The sequence below is a fragment of the Pinus tabuliformis genome, chromosome 7, assembly GCF_031772625.1.
Source record: "Pinus tabuliformis cultivar Carrire ecotype Pingquan chromosome 7, CPIR1, whole genome shotgun sequence".
NCBI lineage: Eukaryota > Viridiplantae > Streptophyta > Pinopsida > Pinales > Pinaceae > Pinus > Pinus tabuliformis.
In genome coordinates this window covers 1,914,695,053-1,914,715,826 of record NC_142293.1, presented here as the reverse complement: position 1 = coordinate 1,914,715,826, position 20,774 = coordinate 1,914,695,053, and positions in this window count along the sequence as shown.

The window sequence follows — 20,774 nt, the reverse complement described above, 5'->3', positions numbered from 1 at the left end:
CCCTCTTATCTGTTTCAAATGTGGAAAAATAGGTCATTATGCTGCAAAATGTCCTCATAAGCATGACAGTGACGATGAAGAAAATTAAAAAAGAATGGTATACAAAAAGAAAGGGATCAATAAGAAGAACCTCTTCTCTAAGCAAGATGAGTCTGATGAAGATGAATTTATAGTTATCAGAATTAAATCAAATGAAGAAAGTGACCATGCTGAAAGCCAAGAAACATTATTCATGGCATTCACAAATGATGATGACTCAGGGCTAGAAGGTAATGTAGATGAACTGTTAATAAGTGCCATTGAAGAAAATTAGAAATTATGGAATAAAATCATTTCTCTCAAGGTAGAAAACGAGGAAACAAAGAGAAGGGAAGATCTCTTGGAAACAAAGCTAAAAGAAAAAAAAGAAATTTGTGAAGAATGTGAAGCCAAAATAGTATCTCTGAGGAAGGAATTGGAGCAAGTTAAAAATGGTTGGAAAAGCTCTAAAATACTTGAGACTATCCTAAAAATTCAAAAACCTCAACATGACAAATCTGGAATAGGTTTTAAAGGAGAATCATCAGGCACTAAGAATAGTGCGAAAAGCTATGCCCATGCACTTTCCAGCAACACAAAAGAAGAAAGAGTATTTCATCAAAGCGCATCCCAGATCCAAAGAACAAAGAGAGAATCACTCCAAAGAAGAATGTGGATTTGAATCATGGATATTACAACAGATGCAAACCAGTATTCCATCAAAGGCCCATCTCAAATCCAAAGAATGAAGCAGGAGTAATTCCAAGGAAGAACGTTGATTCAAATCGTGGCTGTTACAATAGGTACAAAACTATCTTTCTTGGGCATTGTTTCTATTGTAAAAATTTTGGTCATCAATCCAGACATTGCATGGCTCGCAAGAATGAAACACCAAAACTAAAGGATCAAACAAACAAACCATATGGCCCCGAAAGGCAGGGACAAATCAAGACCTACAATTCATTTGATCCCTTGACCAAATTTGATCTGATTTGCTCATTATGCTACAATAATGGACACTATGAACAAAATTTCCCACTCAAAAGAGGAAAAGCAAGAAGTGAGAATCCCAACATGGATAAATGTGGCCTGGCTCTATATGCTCAAAATAATGAAAATCATTGGTTTGTGGATAGTGGGTGCTCCAAACACATGACATGGGACAAAAGGAAGTTTGTCTCATTGAGCAAAAAGGAAGGAAATGCATCCTTTGGAAGTGGATCCGCCAGAATTGCTGGAAAAGGAACTGTTACTCTTATCAATGGAAAAGGAAAAGCTCAAAATGCTCTGCTAGTAAACGGGCTCAAACACAACCTCCTGAGTGTCAGCCAAATATGTGATCAAGGACATAATGTTGTCTTTAGCACCAAACACTGTGAAATAAGGAACTCTTCCTCGGGGGAACTTGCGGCAAAAGGGTTTAGAACACCAGACAACATTTACATTCTGAACAAGATTCAAGAAGATAAATGCTACTTAAGTCAAACAGATGAAAGTTGGTTGTGGCACAAGCGAATTGGACATACAAGCTTCGAGAAATTGATCAATATCGGCGAGATTAAAGCTGTATGAGACATCCCAAAGTTATTCAAACCAAATCAAGGAATATGTCGTCCATGTCAGCATGGAAAGCAAACCAGAACCAACCACAAGACCAAGGAGTTCTCTACATCAAAGCCTTTGGAGATCATCCATGCTGATTTATGTGGACCAACTAGAAATCCGACACTCCAAGGAGAAAGGTACTTTGTTTTATTTGTTGATGAATATAATAAAATGATGTGGATATATTTTATAAAATATAAATCTTTGAGCGTTTTAAGAATCTTAAAGCTCTTGTAGAAAATGAAAAAGACTCCAAGAATAAGTGCCTCAGAATAGATAGAGGCGGAGAATTCACATCAAAATAATTTAATGAGTTCTGCAAAATACATGGAATTAAAAGAGAATTCTCTGCTGCTATAACACCCCAACAAAATGGGTTAGTTGAAAGAAGAAATCGAATAGTTCAAGAAATGTCAAGAACAATGTTATTAGCAGCAGATTTGCAGCCAAAATTTTGGAGAGAAGCAGTGGGACAATTGTCTATACCTTGAATCGAACTCAATTAAGACCAAATTATGAAAAACTCCTTATGAACTATGGAAAGGAAGACCTGCTTCAGTAAAGTACTTCAAGATCTTTGGAAGCAAATGCTTCATAAAAATCAATGATGGCTCACCAGGAAAGTTTGATTCTCGGGTTGATGAAGGGATCTTCCTTGGATACTCTACACAAAGCAAAGCCTACAAGTGCTACAATAATCGACTAAGGAAAATAGTGGAAAGAATTGATGTAAAGATTGATGAAGACCTTCTAGAAAAAGAAATTGAAGAACACGAAGTTGATCCTTTCATTGAAGAAGAAGAACCTAAAAAAGAAGAAATAGATCAAGAAGAAGCCAAGGAAAAAGAACCACCTCATACCCCTTCAAAGATGAAGTTTCTCCAAAAATATCATCCAGAAGAGCAGATTATTGGCAATAGAGATGAAGGGATGCAAACCCGAAGAAGGATGATGAGTACACCAAAGAAAAATTATATTTCTCTTCTATCCATTATAGAACCAGAAACATATACTCAAGCGAGGATCCTCATTGGGTAAAAGCCATGGAAGAAGAAATGTCCCAAATTGAGAAGAATGAGACATGGGAGCTAGTACCTCGTCCAAAGGACAAAAACATTATAGGAACCAAGTGGGTGTTCAAAAACAAAATGAATGAAGATGGACAAATCTGTTGGAGCAAACAATGCGCAACGGAAATTTAACAGGGATACACAACACACAAAAATCATAAAAAAAATAACACAAAGATTTAACGTGGTTCACCCAACCAATCTGTGCTACATCCACCAAACAGAGGCATTGACAATCTTATTATTCAACAGGAGATTACAACAATTTAAGTCTTCACACATACTCTCAGCTCACCCTATTTTCTACATACATCTCCTCTACGAGCTTACATTTCCTTTATAGCTAGATTATAAAACTGAATGATAAATTCTCTCACAACAAATATAGAATGCATTAACTCCTCCTCAAGAATAATGGAGCTAATATAGCAACTAATCCTATTGTTGTCACATACATGAGATTTTTGCTAAATTAAATAAAATAGAAAATCTCAACATTCTCCACCTTGACAACAATTAGCCTGATACCCTGTTCATTTATTATTTTATCTTTTCTGCAAGCCAAGAGAAGCCAGACACCAACATAGCTTCTCTAACAAAACTGGTTTCTTGAACATGTCTGCACAGTTTTCCTTCGTATGCACTTTTTCAAGAGAGACTCCCCTTTCAGTGATAACCTGTCTTACAAAATGGTACTTGATAGGTATATGCTTTGCTTTACTATGATAGGCCGGATTCTTAGCCAAATGAATTTCACTTTGACTATCACAAAATAACTTGATGTTGTCTTGCAACCTACCAAACTCACCAAACAAACCTTTCAACCAAACCGCTTCTTTGCAAGCATGTGAAGCAACTATGTATTCTGCTTCAGTAGTGGATAAAGCAACAATGTTCTGTAGCTTTGACATCTAGCTAATAGATGCACCTGCAAGAGTAAAGACATATCCTGAAGTTGACCTTCTCTTATCCAAATCACCTGCAAAATTGGAATCAACATATCCACAAACAAATTCACTACTCCTGTTATAAGTGATACAATAATCACTTGTGCCTCTCAAATACCGAAGCACCCATTTCACTGCTGACCAGTGTTCTTTTCCTGGATTTTCCATATACCTGCTGACAACCCCAACTGCATGTGAAATATCTGGTTGAGTACAAACCATCACATACATTAAACAACCTACTACATTGGCATATGGGATTCGAGACATATATTCCTTTTCTTCATTCGTATTAGGACATAAACTAGAAGAAAGCTTAAAATGGGAAGCTAAAGGGACTGAAACAGGCTTCACATTGTTCATACCAAACCTCAAGAGTATTTTCTCAATATACTTCTGTTGTGATAGCCACAACTTACCATTGCTCCTGTCTCTGAAAATCTCCATGCCCAAAATTTGTCTTGCTGCTCCTAGATCTTTCATATCAAATGTCCTAGCCATATGAGCCTTTAACCTGTTGATCTCTACTATGCTTTTGCTTGCTAAAAGCATATCGTCAACATACAACACTAAGATAATGAACATGCCATTACTTAATTTCTTAAAGTAAATACAATGATCATATTCACTTCTTATATAATTTTGACTCATCATGAAAGAATCAAATTTCTTGTACCATTGTCGAGGCGACTGCTTCAGACCATACAATGATTTCTTGAGCATGCAGACAAATTTCTTGTTGCGGTTTTGAACAAACCCTTCTGGTTGTTCCATGTAAATTTCCTCATCTAAATCTCCATGTAAAATGCAGTTTTAACATCTAGTTGTTGTAATTCTAAATCAAGTAAAGCAACTAATGCTAATACAATTCGAATTGAAACAATTTTTACAACTGGTGAAAATATCTCATGAAAATCAATGCCTGCTTTCTGAGAAAAACCTTTTGCGACCAGCCTTGCTTTGTACTTGTCCTCTGTATCATCAACACCCCTTTTCAATTTGTAAACCCATTTACATCCCACAATTTTTCTGTCTTTAGGAAGTTCTACCAGATCCCATGTGCCATTCTTGTCTAATGCCATCATCTCGTCCTTCATAGCTTCTTTCCACTTTTCACTTTTAGAACCTTCTACAGCTTCCTGATAGCACAAAGGTTCATCATCGTTAGCGGTTAAAGCAATTGAAGTAACATAATCATCATACCTTTTAGGAGGACGTTTGATTCTCGTGGACCTCCTTAAAGATGTTTCTGGTACTTCCACAATTTGTTGATTATTATCTGTAGGAACTTCTTCATGATCTGCATCTGAAACATGTTCATGATCTACATCTGAAACTTGTTCATGATTTGCATCTGAAACCTGTTCATGACTTACATCTGAACCATGTTCATCTTGATTATCATCAGTATTTGAACTAGTTTCAAACTGAATGTGTTGAAGCTTAGATACATTATATAGTAAAAAGTGGATAAGGGTAGGAAAAAATATTAGATAAAATGTAATAATTAGCCAAAGGCTTTCTATTTCAACTTAAGGTGGATGAGGATTTGTTGACTTTTATTCTATATTTTTAATTAATATCCTAGATTGGTTCTTAAGGTAATATGCTCAGCATATCCTTCATCTAAATGTTTATCAATAACTGTTAGGTTCCATTAAAGACTTGGGATTCTTAAGGGTTAAGTAAAATCAAAGTTAATAATAATATTTTTGTTGCAATAGGTTTTTTCATTATATATTTATCGATTTAGGTTTTTTTTCTAATATTCCCCCACCTTTGAACATATCCATACAAATGTATCATCCTTTTCTACAACTAGTTATGTTTCTAAATATAATATCAAACTAAGATTGATCTAGGCTAGTTTAATTTCCCCCTAAAATAGTTTATATTCCACATAAATATCATGGTTCAATACCATGAATTCTTAAAACCATTGATCAATACCATGGCTAATTTTTACTTATATTTTTCTTAATTTGTATAGGTTTTTTTTTTTTTTTTTATACATCCAATTAAAAGGTTTACATTACATTACTTTATACATTTTAGCATTTTATATGCATTAGATCTCAGATCAAGGAAGGAATTACATATATCCCTCATGCTAAAAAATATATTTTTTTAATTGCAAATACTTTATCACGCTATATAAAGTCATTAAAATAAAGGTGAGAATTAAAGTATTTTATTTACGGGTGACATTGATTTCTAAAGTAACATTTTTTTTAAGTCATTAAAATACAGGTGAAAATTAAAGTATTTTATTTATGCACGACATTGATTTCTAAAGTAACCTTTCAGTTTATTTTTTAAGTGATGTTAAGCACAACATCAAGAATCCAGTAAAACAATATTAAAACGCACCGTTGAATGCATAAATGAATTCAACACCTTGAAAAACCCGTGGGGCACTGGAATTCTACATATTAAACAACTTGAACTTAAGATTTTAAAAATCTCTGCGTGATTTTGAATAAAATTAACGAGAAAGAATGTTGTGAACAAAGGCCATTTGGTCTATAAATTAGAATACGCCTATATTTATATATATATTTTTATTTATTTTTAATGTAACTAAAGAGACAACATCTTCCTTATGTAATGGGTTGTAGAGCACCTCGTGGGGCAGCAACAAAACAATTCAATACAATGAGAATGAGATTATTGAGGTTTTATAATGCTTTTAATTAAAACTAACTAAATATTTATAATCATTTATGTTTTTAAGCGCCGGATGTCAACTCGAAACAATTCAATGCAATGAGAATGAGATGATAAGAGTGAGATTATTGATATTTTATAATGCTTTTAATTAAAACTAACTAAATATTTATAATCGTTTATGTTTTCAAGCAGCACATGTCAACTCGAAATTGAGGCAGGGAAAGAATTACACATAACTCTGACATCGGATTGTAGAATGAACATATTGCTTCAATAATTGAACCCCTTGCTATGTGGGGTGCCATGAGAATTCCCTTTGGAATTAGGTGAAAGTATTTAGATTATTTGTGGATTCAAAAGTCATTGTGAAATGGTTCAATGGAAGAGCCAACTTAAGGGTCTTTCATTTAGAGTCGTGGCAAAGGAAAATCTACCAAATTTTTCATACATATAAGGAAAATAATGTCGTAATAGTAACGTTACAAAAAAAAAATTGTTATAAATACTAGATTAGATTCCTTGTCAAAGATGTCTAATGATAATGTGGTGTAAGAAATTGAATGACATGAATTTTTTTTTTTTTTTTTTAAATAAAAAATTATAAATATTTAGATTTAATGCTCTAAGAATATTCTTAATCTTATACCTAATCAATAGAAAAAATTAAGAGTCTAGCTCAAGTAGCTCAAATGCCGATTGGAATGAACTCTCACCCGACCAAAGATGTCACGCCCCCAAGCTGGCGATAGTCTTTCAACCACTCTTAGCGAGGTGCGGCACCACCGAACACTTTCTTTTCACCAATACTTATGTTTGTGGACTACGCCTAACCACTTACTCCTACTTAGTTTGTGTTTCGCAACCAAGTATTATTATGTTATCCTTTATACCAATGAACACCCATACACATTCATTATCAAAAACAATTATAAACGAGAACACAATTGCACAGTATAAAGGGAGGGGCAACTCCCTGAACAATGAGTATGCCCGAAATATATGTATTAATGAATCTTCAATATTACAAGCTTTCACAAGTATACTTGGAAGTCCAAGTTTCATATTTAGACAATTTTACAATCAAGGTAAACCTTCGTCCACCTTCGTGCACACTTGCACGATGGGCGGGCACTCACCCAAGCCACCAAGACACCCACGCGAAGACTTGGCACAAGCGGCGCTACAAGATCGTCGTGCACGCCTTAACCGACCAACGGGCACACCTTGCCCAACGCCTTCACCCAACTCCAAGTGCGAGCTACCTCCGTGCGGCTAACCAAGACTTAGCGCATGAGCTATGCGCTCTTCCTCTTGTCTAATCTGCGCACTAGACTGCGCACTCCTTTTGTGCGAAGATGTTGTGTGTCGAATGATGATCAAATGCTCTCCAAATGCATTCAATATATATCCTTTGTAACGTGTGGGTGGGGCTTGCCTAGCCGACCGCCCAACCTTTGTTCACACCACTTAACCATCGCTTGAATGCCCACACTACAAGTCGGCCCACCCTCCATCATGGGTCGGCCTTCAAGTGTCTCGCTCCACGCTCCATCGGGTATAAACTCCCATTGCATTTCATTGTATCGCAGGTTTCGTCGCAAGTTATGTCGCATAACCGGGTCGCCCTACTGTCGCACCTCCATCGTGCACTCCAACTCGTCGTTCACCCGCGCGCGCCCATCATACAACCGCCCGTGCGCTCTAGCTCGTCGCACACCCGCGCGCTCGTCGCACAACCACCCGTGCGCTCCAACTCGTCGCGCACCCATGCGCGCGCCTGGTCTTCCCGTCGCCCAAACGCGTCACACACCCGAGGAAGTTACATCCTCCTCCACCTGAATTCGTTGTCGTCCTCGACAACATATCATCCCGGTAGCCATCCACCAATATCATCAATATCCATGATGTCAACTCCTCCACATACTGCAAACATCCCTGCAACATATGTAGAACTCCATCTCCATCATGTCTCGCCTCAGCAACCATCTGTCACCAAGATAACCATACCAAGGTATACACCTTGTCGGTATGTCATACATCTGATATCATCTCAATCCATGACCCATCGACCCCTCTGTCGCAATCTCCACATGCTGCTCTTCATTGTGGAAGGCTGGCCCTCCATCTCAAGCTACATGCCCACTGCAACATCTCGTGTCAACCTCATCATGTGAACCTCTGCCATGATACTCCAACAAGTGCTAACACATCTCTACAATGTGCTAACATCTCATCCCAACAGCAACATCAATCTGTACACTGGATCCCCTCATGATTCGAACTAGTTGGGTAGCTAATCCAACCATACGCCCAAACCACAAGAATGCACATTCTCATATCATCATCAGTTGTTTCTAAAAACATCCCGTCACATCCTCAACTCATCAAGAATCTATCTCCATACAAGTGTAAACCATGCTCAAGTCCATGGAAACTCCATCCCATCTGCAACATGTCATGATGCTTGATGCCAAGCCATCCCTGCACCATTAGTCATACCTGCTCAACCTGCTTTAAGGACTCACTGCCATGAGCAGATAACAATGAGCCCGATCTTCTCATCCATCTAAGAAGATGTAGAGGGAGTAGAGCCTGAAGGCTCTCCCTTACTAATCAACTCGATCCATCTGTCAGAATCCTCAATCTCCATCCTTTGTAGATAAGTGACCTGATCCTCCCCCTGGACATTTGGCCTCACATATACCTCATCATCATCATCATCATCATCTTCAACTACTTCTAGCCTTCTTGACAAATCCAAGATGCTATCTGAAAGTGTCCTGATGACCAATGACTGCTCGGTAAGCTTTGCCTCAACAATAGATAACCGCTTACTCATGTCTCCCATTCGCTTCTCATCCTCCATTTGCATCACTCCCAATTTACAATTAGGCCTTGTCACTCCAATGGTTGGCACACCAATGGGTACATATTCCCTTCCATCGTAAATGTAGAGCTTCCTCAAATGTGGAAAAATCATAGCCTCAAATTGTTTCATGAATTCCATCCCCAACACAGCCTCATAGTCATCAATCTGCACTATAGTGAAATCAACCTTCCCTGTCCATTCACCAAGTGTTGTGTCCACCCTTTCAGCTATACCAAGAACTTCAATAGGAGGAGAATTGACTGTCTTCATCTGTGCCTTTGCCGATACAAATTTCAGCCCAATTCTTCTCGCAGTATCTTCACCCATGAAGTTGTGAGAAGCCCCACTATCCACCATAGTGAGTATATCAGCACCTCCAACCTTCATCCGAACATACTCCAACCTGTTCCTCTCAGGATCCCTCCAAGAGACCACCTCTGTAGTAGCATAAGCACCAAGTATCTGCATCATCCCCACAGAAGCTCCTTCATTCTTCGCATCAGATTGTGCAATCGCAACCACTTTCGGTCTAGAAGGACAATTCTTCACCGTATGTGGTCCAGCACATATCCAACACTTCAAGGCTTTCTTCGTCTTCGAACTATCATCCGATTTCGAAGCATCATCCTTCTTCTTCTCTTTCGGCTTATCGGACTTCTTCTTCTTATCATCAGAAGTCTCATCATAATGCTCCACCAACCTGTCAACAACAGCAAAAGCTTCCTCAAGTGTTCTAATCCTCTGCCTCTTCACTTCATTGCGTGCCCAAGGCTTCAACCCAATAATGAAGTTGAACACCTTGTCCCTCTTCGCCATGTCAGGAAGTTCCAGAATCGCACTTGCAAACTCCCGCTGATATGTCTGTAGGTTCCCGGTCTGCTTTATGAACTTAATCTTCATCCTTGCTTCCCACGTTTCATCTTGAGGACTGAAATGGGTCTGCAAAGCTTTCTTCATGTCATCCCATGAAGTAATGTCACCAGCACTGCCATTAGCAATCTGATCCATCCTCCTTCGCCACCACATCTTAGCATCCTTTGTTAAGAACTGAGCAGCTACCTTGACCTTTGTCTCATCATCAGATAGACCCAAGCATTCCAAGTATTGCTCCATGTCCCATAAAAAGTTGCCAAGAGTCTTTGCACTCCTTGTACCATCTAAAGGTTCTGGTTCCTTGACTTTCACATGAGGCACTCCTCCACTTGAGTTATGCCTCACGACCTTCTTCAACACCGCAATCTCATCTCTGGCTTCATCAAGAGATTTCTTCAAGTCCATGATCTCTGCAAGACCCTGGTCCCTTGCTTCTTCAACCTCCTTGACCCTTACTTCAAGTTGTGTACACAAAAGATCAGTGTACTCGTGTTGTGTCCGGAGTTCATCGAGCTCTTCCTTCATCTTCAAATTGGCCTCTTGCTCCTTAGCGAACAAGTCCATCTTCTTATCCCAGGAAGTCTCCATAACCTCCATTCTCACCAACACTTTTTCCATAAGTGTGATAGTAGCATCTTGCACACCATGACTAGACCCCGCCTGAGATTTAGCTTCCATCTCTAACAGCTTCCTTCTTCTTTGCGGTCTAGTTTCGACCATCAAACAGCTTCACCAAGATGCCTGCAACCTGAACCAGCCCTTGTTCCACTTGTGTGAAACAAATTCCTTCACCTACAAGTACCTGCTTCACTGTCTTCAACTTCCAAGTGTATGCACACTTGTTTCACTCAGCTCCCTGCAAGACTCCTCCAAGTCTTCAAACCTGGCTCTGATACCAACTGCCACGCCCCCAAGCCAACAGTAGTCTTTCAACCACTCTTAGCGAGGTGCGGCACCACCGAACACTTTCTTTTCACCAATACTTATGTTCGTGGACTACGCCTAACCACTTACTCCTACTTAGTTTGTGTTTCGCAACCAAGTATTATTATGTTATCTTTTATACCAATGAACACCCATACACATTCATTATCAACAACAATTATAAATAAGAACACAATTGCACAGTATAAAGGGAGGGGCAACTCCCTAAAAAGTGAGTCTGCCCGAAATATATTTATTAATCAATCTTCAATATTACAAGCTTTCACAAGTATACTTGGAAGTCCAAGTTTCATACTTAGCCAATTTTACAATCAAGGTCAACCTTCGTTCACCTTCGTGCACACTTGCACGATGGGCGGGCGCTCACCGGAGCCACCAAGACATCCACACCAAGACTTGGCACAAATGGCACTACACGATCATCGTGCACACCTTAACTGACCAACGGGCACACCTTGCCCAATGCCTTCACCCAACTCCAAGTGTGAGCTACCTCCGTGCGGCTACCCAAGACTTAGCGCATGAGCTATGCGCTCTTCCTCTTCTCTAATCTGCACACTAGACTGTGCACTCCTTTTGTGCGGAGATGTTGTGTGTCGAATGATGATCGAATGCTCTCCAAATGCATTCAATAGATATCCTTTGTAACGTGTGGGTGGGGCTTGCCCAGCCGACCGCCCAACCTTCGTTCACACCCCTTAACCATCGCTTGAACGCCCACACTACAAGTCGGCCCGCCCTCCATCATGGGTCGGCCTTCAAGTGTCTCGCTCCATGCTCCATCGGGTATAAACTCCCATCGCATTTCATTGTATCACAGGTTTCGTCGCAAGTTATGTCGCATAACCAGGTCGCCCTACCGTCGTACCTCTGTCGTGTGCTCCAACTCGTCATTCACCCGTGTGTGCCCGTCGCACAACCGCCCGTGCGCTCCAACTCGTCACACACCCGTGCGCCCGTTGCACAACCGCCCATGCGCTCCAACTCGTCGCGCACCCGAGCGCGCGCCGGTCTGCCCGACGCCCAAACGCGTCGCACACCCGAGGATGTTACAAAAGATCTTGGATTCAAATCTTGTGCTACCTTCCCCATAGCGGAATGAATAATAGACATATAAACTTGAAAATAAGAAAGTCATACTCAATTTACAAAAAAAAATAAAATTTCAATAATTATATCATGATATTAACCTATCTCCCATTCCAAAATATTATTAAAAACACTCCTCTCCTTATCCATCCATTTAAATTTTCGAGAAGTGTTATCTATCTTTTCGTTTGATTCACTAGAGAGCCAATTGAATTTTTTTTCCCATTCATTTCATTCAATGAAAAGCCGATTTATTCTATTGGCGGGAAACACTGAGAAAGTAATAATCTGATCGCGGACGGTGGCGGACACATTCGCTGGTCTATAAATTGTTGGTAAAGTATTCTAAATTTACAAGTTATGCCTCTTTGATCCACAACAATGAGCCATGCAACATGTCCTCCATAGTAACCAACACCTTGTGTTTAGAGTGCACATCTTCAACTAAAGGTATAGAAAGGATATAAAATCTCTGCAACCAAAGTAATTGCTCACTATACAAAGCATTAATTATGGTTGCATTAGCATTTAAAGTATAATTTTCAAGCATAGGATTTTAGAGTTTGGGTTTCCTTGGTAAAACGATACAAGTTCGTTTTTATTACTTGGTTGCATTTTAATTTTGCAGTATTCCAAGTCGCATTTTTGCTTTTTATAGTGACCGAATAGTTTCTACTTTGAAAAATGCTAATAATATGAAGTATCATTATGATTGTTATTGTTAATGTGTTTTTAATTTCTCTTTCTTTAAGTTGTTAGGTTTTATTCATTTTTGTTATTGTTATTGTTAATGTGGTTTTCAATTGTTTTTTAAGTTGTTAGTTTCTATTCATTGCATTTGTGTCAAGTATAAGAAGATTATGGTTAAATTTCAAAGTTAGGGGGAGATTTCTATGTTTGAATTTTTGGTGGATTTATAGGTTATTATATACTAGTTTTTTTTTTTTTTTATCGGTAATACTAACTACTTATATATTAATATGTACAGCAAATATTTTACATCCCGATAAGCTGGCTGCCCATGGCCACAGGAGTAACCATGGGTGACATTGACCGTTTCATGAAATTGCCGCGCAGGGCAATGTTAGCAAAAGGAACAAAATACTTGACCCTGAGAGCTATTCTAAAAACACTTTGATGGCCTGCGCAGGGGCATCTTAAAACATATATATAACCCGAGACACACTGTGACAAGAGCCAGATCTGCATGGCCTGAGGGCCTAGCCAGGCATTTACAAAAGACAGAAATTGACAAAGACCAGACACACTACCTCGCGCCTGCTGCGTTCGTGAAGACCGCACGCAGGACTTGGTTCCGAGACACTTGACCAACATAACAAAAACATGGAATTGAAAATTAACCAGACCCCCGAACCCAGCATGAAAGGACCCGACCTGAGAAAAGAAGACAAAAGCAAGAGAGCGTTGGTGTGAGCTAGTCCTCGGTCTCTTCCTCCATGCTTCTGCTTCCGCCTTCACCTTCAGCCTCGCTATCTCCCGTGGCTGGTGGACTTTGCGAAGGGGATGACTGAATATGGTATAGAGTTTGGGGGTGAGGCGGCAGACTTGCACCTCCAGAAGTGCCCACAGCAGTGGACGACTCCCCCAACAGAGCCTTTCCTTTGCCTTTCTCGGAGCGGGCCACCAGAGTTGACGGCTCCCCCAGAGGGAGTTTCCCCTTCCCCTGCCCTGTGCCTTCCCCACCAGAACCAGCGAAGACCCATCATCATCCACCTCAGGAGTTTTAGTGAAGAGCACAGAGATGTGTGCGTTGATCCCTTCATTGCCCTCAGAGCTGCCCAGTGAAAAAACAACCGAACCGAAAGCTGGAAGACTGGGCGCCATCTCAACGGAATTGCCAACTTCCAGGATTTGCCTTGCAGGAATTGGGTTGGCTCCCCCTCTGCGATGGCAATAAACACAACAACAATGATGGTGTAAGTCTGCTGCAGGTGGGCGGGGGAATTGTCCATTCCCAGTTCCCCTCCTGCACGGCATTCTCTCCCGCACCATCGTGACTCCGGCTCCCCGAAACAGTATGCAAGCACCTTCCGCCTCTTGCCACCTCCTCGATACAGCCAGACAGAGCTCCAGAGAGCGTAAACACAGGCAAAGATGCTCAGGGGGGGAACTGTTCTCACCCCTGCTCTCCACCACCCCAATAAAACATAAACTATGAACATTCCCTGAACCACAATGCGCTGCCTTTGCCGGCCAACACTTACATTTATTCTCATGCCCAATTCTTGAGAAGTGATCCGAATTGAATGCCTTACGCAGGCCTGCCATCATCTTCAGCTGCTCCATTAAGGATGCTCTGGAGCGGCTCGCTTAAACCAGGATTCCGACGGCTTGGGTCATTAATAGCCCAGTCCTCTTCACGTGGCAGCGAGTGCTTGTCATGTGGCACCATGCCGTTAACCTTCGAGACACCCGCATCCGGGAGGTTATTATATACTAGTTAGAGTTATCTAATTTTTATAATATAATAATTATTATTTCTTGACCATTGGGTAATTGGATTTTATTCCTTACCAGCATATATAAAATAAAAATCAGAAATATTAGTTTTGATAGATATATTTATAATATTACAAATAATATTTTGATTGTGCATGTGACTGATATAAGCTTATTAATCTATATTAAATACATTTATTGATGTAGTTGTGCTAATTTTAATTTTATTCAAATAAAATCTAGTTAAATTTTAAAATAAATTTTAAATTCAATATTAAGTTACAAGTGTGCTATCATACCACCAAAGAATTACATTTTTACTTTCCTATCAATTTTTTTTTTGAAACCAAAAAAAATCAAACAAACATTACATATCACCCTGAAAATATACCAAACGAGAAACCTTTTTACATCGAAGTCTGACCTTGCTTATAGATTAAAGAACAATAATGGAAGCAGTTCACATCACCTATACTACTATGTGTGAGTGCCCACCAAAAAAAAATCAAACAAACATTACATATCACCCTGAAAATATACCAAACCAGAAACCTTATAGATTAAAGAAAAATAATGGAAGCAGTTCGCATCACCTATACTACTATTTGTGAGTGCCCATTCAAAATTATAGGTTCAAGTTATGTTCTGCAACATTTGACCATAGAAAACTATCCATTAAAGAGCTGGTCATAAAGGTGATTCTCTCATATCACTTGTCCCTTGAGTCAAGTTCCAAGGGAGGAACGAAATCAAAATTATTTTGGTCTAAATCGCAACAAAAGGCATTCACAAATTTGAAACATCGCCTCTTCTCGGCACCAGTGGTCGCATTACCAAACTTGCAACAACCATTTGAGATCAAGACAGATGCCTATGACTATACTATTGGGGCAGTCCTTACTTAACACAAGCACCCAATGGAAAATCATAGTGAGACACTTTTAGACACAATTCAGAAGTATCCCACTTATGAAAAAGAGATGTATTCCATTGTGTAGGCCTACCAACAATGGAATCTTTACATTTTGGGGAAGGAAACGATCATCCACATAGACCACCAGCCCCTGTAGTCCATACAGATGCAAGGGAAGTTGAAAAATGATCACCATCGGAAGTGGTCCACATACCTGTAACAGTTCCATTTGAACATCAAGTATTAGAAGGGTAGCACCAATAATGTTGCAAATTGCCTTATTCGACAACTGATCATGGCGTTAACCACTGTGCTCAACTCTTGTGGGCACAAGAATTCTCATTGGCCACTTCTATACAAAAGCATCCCAGAATTTGGCCACACATACCAGATGCTCTTGGAGGGTTAGCATGCTCCAGATTTTCACCTCCAAGATGCCCTGTTATGCCACCTGGTTCACCTTTGTGTTCCTTCAAGTGAGCATGCCAAGGTGATTTAGGAAGTGCACTATTTTCGGGTTGTTGGGCATTTCGGGGTCAAGAAAATGGTGGTAGTACTGCAGAAGTATTTCTATTGGTCGAATCTTCGAAAGGATGTCAGGAAGTACAACAGATCCTGCACTGCTTGTGCCATTTCCAAACTGACAATCAAGAAGCAAGGCCTCTATACTTCACTTCCCACCCCTAGTCAACCTTGGGAATCTATCTCCATGGATTACATGTCGGGCCTTCCTTCTACTAAGCATGGAAACAACCATGTTTTTGTGTTGATCGATAGATTCTCAAAGATGGCCATTATGAAGACCTCCAAGAAGAATATCATAGCAAAATCCACTGCTAAACTCTTCTTTGAATGAGTGCAGGTACACTTTGGGATCGCACATTCTATCATCTCAGATCGAGACAACAGGTTCCTCAGTACATTTTGGTCCAATCTCTGGTCGATACTAGACACCAAACTCACTAAGTCCACAAATTTCCATCCCCAAACTAATGTCCAGACAGAGGTCGTCAACTAGATGATCGTACACTTTCTGTGCATGTACAACTCAAAGCATCCATTCACATGGGATGAGAGCCTCCACTATGTTCAGCACAGCTATAACTGGGCTCTCCACAACTCGACTAGCCACTAACCTTTTCAGGTGGGCTTGGAATTCTAGCCACTATGTCCCATTGATGTGGCCATGCCATTTGTAGCTACTCAGGCAGATTCAACTCATGTCTAGTTCGAAACCGATAAGGCAGACAAGTTCATTGATCACATCCAACATATCCACCAGTAGGTCCACGACATTCTAGAGAAATCAAATGCCAAGTACAAGAAATGACATGACCAACATCGGGTTCTACACAAGTTTGAGGTGGGCGATAATGTCTGATTGCATTTACAAAAGGAATGCCTTACCGGAGCATATCAGAAACTCAAACCACTCCGATATGGTCCTTACACCATTACCAAGGTTGTGGGAGACAATTCATTTGAACTCAGAATTCCCCAATTCCTTGGCCTGCACCAAGTGTTTAATGTAGACCACCTTCAACCACACTTTCCACCATTACTAGACACATCCGACATTGCAGAACAACTCACACCAATATATTTAAATCCAAATTGCATGGAACAAGTTGCAACTGATCGAATCATGGACACACAGATCAAGCACACTCACCAGCAGAAGATTCAACTGTATCAAGTTGTCAAAGCATGCCAACTCCTTCACCAGGGCAAGTGGCTCACTAGGGACCAAGTTCAGCAGAAGTTTCCTCATCTCATGGAGGAACTCAACGCAATGGGGACCATTGCTTCCTAAGAGGGGAGGAATGATCCAAGTGGATATTGGTGGCCACCCACCAATTCCACTTGGACCCCTACCATTGTTTCTTTCAAGTTTTTAGTTTCCTTAATTGTAGCATAATTTACTATTTTTAGCAATTTTTGGGTCCTAAACTTTCGCAATCATTTTGAGGCCCTAAACGATGTCTTTTTGGAAATCTACTGACAACAATTTTTTTATAAAATAGTCTTTTACGTTGTATTATTCGGAGAGATCTTTCCAATGGGGTATCATGGATGTCAAACAAAGATAATATGACCAAGTCACGACCTGAGGAAGTTGGCTATCCAACTAACCCCAACATGGCCCATAAACTCTTGGTGTTAAATCTCCTCAAGTCAGGGTTTTGGTTGTTTAGGGTTTGCTCTTATTGTTCAATAACAAAAAGGCCCTTCAGCCTCATTGTTATGTAGTTCAAAGGCATGTAGTTGCCACATCTCTTCTCAGAGATAAGCTACCATTGCCCGAGCTAGTTTATTTCCACTTCTGTTTGTAAGCATATTTCAGTATTTTACATTAATGAACTGAAGTATTATTTTTGCTGCATCGATGTATTTATTGTTATGTCTATAATTTGTTGCATTCTTGTTTAAACCTAGATTATAAATTAAGTGACACATTTATAAAATATTGTCACACTAAAAAAGTTACTTCACAAAAACACTTATAAATTGATGCAGGAGCATCTCTTATTTTATATATATATGTATTTATTTAATTTAGAAAATCCTAGATTTTGTGGAGACCTAGAAATTGTTGGATATTAGGTAGTTAGGATAGATTCCTAGAATTGAGAGGATTACTCTATACTTCCTCCAAATATCAAGAAAGATGTTTTTTTGGGGAATTCGAGAGTTCTCTTCCTCACGAATAAATATCCATGTAATTCCTTTGTAAACTCAAATTTGGAGAGAAAAGTAATTTGATAAATTATATGTTTATTTTATGTGTGTATATAGATATATGTATATGTGTGTATATATATATATATATATATATATATATATATATATATATATATATATATTTGTGTGTGTGGGTGTGTGTGTGTGCATGTGGGGTATGTTGTAATAATTTTGGTTCTTGTGGAGGAAGAATAGTGTTACAATTTGTTGGTGTAATTCGACAAAGCTAAGGCTGGAATTCATTCGAAAAAAATGGAAATGTACCTTGTTTTACATGTTGTTACTTTGAAAATGGAATTGGGCGCATCCTCTATACATGAATTCAAATTTTACTTCAAGTTTTCTTCTTACATGTCCTTTATATTTTTTTTTAAATTAAAAACTCAAATGTTGCTTCGATGTGTAGCACTAAGTAGTTGAGCCAAAGGGAAACTCCATATTTTCTTCACTATTGCTATATAATGCCCGATAAAATCAAGATGAGATCTGAAAATACTCAAACATTTCTTGTAAATTATAGTAGATCTAGGATCATTCAATCATGGCCTAAAATGTAGCATCGATATGATCAATTAACTATCAACATCTCCAGCCCTTTTGTGGCTTAGTTCCTCTTCAAATGGAACTCCCAGTGTTGAAGAAATGAACAATCTTGGCTATCAAGAAGCCGTTGGTCTAATCACATTACATAGTTAGAAATATGGCTAGGAAATACCAATAACATTCCGCATCATTAATTAGATCTTGGCTAGAAAAATACCTGCTTCAATTAAACTCAATAAAAGGTTTTACAAAGGTTCCATACAATAATATTGCACTTGGGTTCCTCTTTGTTTCTTGAAAAATGACATTTATTTCTATTATAAAGGGGAATGGAGAACCTTGTCTCAACACAAAAAATAACAAAGAAACCAGAAATGGACAGTTCCAGACCACAATAGTGCTCAAAAATCAAATCATGAGGCATATCAAATTCTTAGATTGATAATCATATGTCTTCCTCCAACATAGGCTCTACAATTTCTAATATATGTAAGACAATCAAATTTTAAGCATGGTTGGAGTCTCCAAGGTTAGAATTCAACCAAATCTCACTCATATCAGCCAAATCTAGGTGATCTCATCTATAATAGAAAAAAACCTACACTAATCCCTAATCCAATGATTTGTGAGTAGTATTACAAATACCATAAATTTCATGCCACAAATTAATTTTTTTGTACATAATACTTTTTAAACATTGAAATATTGATTTTAATCCAATCAAATTTAGATCTTAATTCAAAGAATATCAATTCAAAAATGATCTATTGGCTTGTTCTTGCTACATCAAGCCATACAAATAACGTCAAAACAAGTTAAATCATCATATTTAGATTTCTTTATTTAGATTTAGGGAGAAAATCTAAACTCAAAATTATTGGATCATTGATAAAGAATTGGAGACAAATCACTCTTGTATTAGATGAAATAGATTATGTGTCAATTTCGTATCCTTCTCTACATACTCTCATTACACCTCATACTTACAATTTAACATTAATAACTTCCATGGAAAACTACCATGGAACCATTAGGCCCAAAAAACTATGAGTACTTTGATATCATGTGAAGAATTAATAAGGGAAATATGAGACAAGAAAGATATAGGAAAAGGCTTGGAGCCCCTTTCTTTTATTGTATTGATATCAACATGTGAATTTATAATCCATCATTTAACCTTCTAGATCTTCTAGATCAAGATCTAGATCACATTTACAACTCATGAGTGGATTATCATGACACCTTGTCAAGGTAAGAATGAAATTTGTATTCTTAGACTTTGTTATTTTCTCGGAACTCATAATATAGTGCCTTGAATATAGTGTGAAATATCAAAATGAAGCAATATCTAGAAGTGGTATAATTTACATTGGAATGCCAATTGAAAAACAAAGACATGTGGGTTTGGATGCATTATCTTGTGCCTCATCGTCACTTCCCATGTTGACATTTCTCAAGATGATGAACATTTTTTAGTATATTGACTATAATTTGTGAAGTTTTGATTTTATACTCTCCATAGTTGGATACTTTCTATGCTAAAACATAGGTTTGGATTGGTGGTTATTTATAGTGTCTAGGTAGCTAAAACTCTAGTCCCCAACTCTCTCCTTCATGCGTACTTTTATAAACCTTCATGTTTTTCTTGTTAGGATTGTTTGAGGCCCCCTCATGCCCATATTATTTCATCCATTTCCCTGACTGCTACACTTTCTTTAGGATTTGCACTCCATAGCTATCCTCTTCTTTGTCTAGATCTTTTTCGTTAACTACTAGGGTTACCGCTTGATTATTTTTCATTCACTATGCTATCTAGAAACCACTTTCCCCTTAGTTGTTCACATTATCCCCTGTTCATTTCTCTAAACCCCATATGATATCCTTAAGTAGGGTAGAAGGGTTTGCTAGTTCTCGCCTTTGGGCTCACAATGTTGCTAGAAAATATCAATCCCAAACTCCATTGCTTATTTCAAAAGAAATTAATTAAGATTGTTTTGAGGTCCATGAATATAGGGATGATATAATGATGT